The 1,888-nt window shown below is 36.8% G+C and overlaps 1 non-coding gene across 1 annotated transcript; it reads left to right on the plus strand.

The window, feature by feature from the left end:
- The first annotated feature begins 455 nt into the window (after positions 1-455).
- LOC124161624 lies at positions 456-569 on the plus strand. The gene has a single exon (XR_006865397.1). It is a non-coding gene; the product is annotated as a U5 spliceosomal RNA (small nuclear RNA).
- The last annotated feature ends 1,319 nt before the right edge of the window (positions 570-1,888 follow it).

A 1,888-nucleotide genomic window follows, 5' to 3' on the forward strand; every position in this document is an offset into this window, starting at 1 on the left:
CATACAATATATTCTGCCAATAATTAGTGATATACTTCGGGTATTGTTCTAACTTTTTTGTTAATATATATTCACAGCGAAGGTAAGTGGCCTTCGTCTAACTTATCAAAGAACTTAGGGGGTAAAATAATGACTCATATAACCAGCCGATAAATCAACTGCAACAGTTGTAAACAAATCGCCATGTTGTTTTTTTAAATAAATAAATTTAAATTAACAATCGTAGTGAGGAGGTAATAATGGTACTGAGGGACGCGGAAAGAAAAACTAACATAGTCGTGTATGGAGAGAACTAAGAGATAGACGTGTTATAAAAAGATCGAGAGAAAAGCTAGCATAGTGGTGCATTGAGATACCTAAAAGAGATACGTGTTCTAAAAAGATCGGCAGAAATAAGAAAAGAACGCAAAGAAAAAGGAAGCGCCTACGAGAGAGTAAGATCGCGGAGGAAGAGATACGGCAGAACTCAAGTCAGTTCGTATTTAAATCTTTCGCCTTTTATCAAAGATTTCCGTGGCGGGAGTTCAGTTGTATGTATAGACAATTTTGATTGTGCTCATTGGAACAGAAAGAGAAATTACGCAATGTATTTGTATGGTATCAGATAGTAAATTGGGCCCAATTAGTCTTCTTTACGACATTTAGAATATAATTTGTAAAAAATGATTTTGGTACATGTTATTTCTTAATTTAGTGTATTTCTGTACCCCAGGGTAACACGAAATAAGAAGTGGAAGGTGGGTTTCGTTACACAGTAGTATTGTATGAACATGATTATGATCTAGCTAGCTCCTGGCAAAGTTCCCAACAGGAAACAGGACTCGAAACTCAGAGTCTATACAGTTTGACGTACAGCAGTATACTATTAAATGGTTGATACTGGTATATCACCTTTTTATATTCATCATCCCTTAAAGTTTTAATCTTGAAACTCTGACGTGCTTGAATATGAATATATAGCCCTTGATCCTTATTCGTTGTCAAATTTTTGAGAAATACTTCTAAAATCTTCCAAAGCTGCATTACATGAGGCATTAATCGTTAAGCATTAACATCTGTAATGGGAGAGGCGACGACAATGCGCACAATGCATGAACCATTGCGAGTATGTTATTTCGTGTTTTATATGTTCATTCGCCAACGAATGCTACTTCAGCTTGCGCATGTGTATGCTACGTGTAAAAAAGGGTTGTATACCATTTAAAATTTTCTATCGGAAACTAACTCATACGAATCCGTACCTGCGGAATCTAGATCGGATCGGAATCGGATCATCTAGAATACCTTCCGCCAAAATGGGAACGGAGAGCGGCAGATCTCGCTGGCCTTCAAAAAGACCTCTTAAACAACACAAAGGTTGGATTTGAAAGTGTATCACAAAACTGACAGCCAGGGCCTTTTCATCCCATTTATATACAATATCGAGCACAATGTCTTGATTTTGACAAGGCACAGTATTTAAACCATCCATCCACACATGCTCAATTTAAGAGACCACCTTGTAAGTGCAAAGGAGCCAGCTTGCCTTATGACTCCGGGTGTTTATAATATCCAATGTGAGTGTGGTGATATCTACGTGGGGGCGACCGGGTGAACTATCTCTACTGGGCTTAGAGAACGTCAAAGGCATTTACGACTTGGTCAAACGGAAAAATCAGCTGTAGTCAAGCAAAGCCTGAGTTAAACTAGAAAACAGATATTTTCAAAAACTCCTTCCAATATTGAGGAATTAAGGAGTAAAACAACCTGCTTGAAGATATGTTTATGATATTCCCCGCAAATGCTAAAACTTTTTAAGAATAAGTGTTCATCGATTGTTGGTTGATGTCATTATTGGGTTATTTAGGTAAATCTTTATTTTTTAGTAGTGTTATATTTAAATTAATAT

The sequence above is a fragment of the Ischnura elegans genome, chromosome 6 (assembly GCF_921293095.1).
Source record: "Ischnura elegans chromosome 6, ioIscEleg1.1, whole genome shotgun sequence".
Classification (NCBI taxonomy): Eukaryota; Metazoa; Arthropoda; class Insecta; order Odonata; family Coenagrionidae; genus Ischnura; species Ischnura elegans.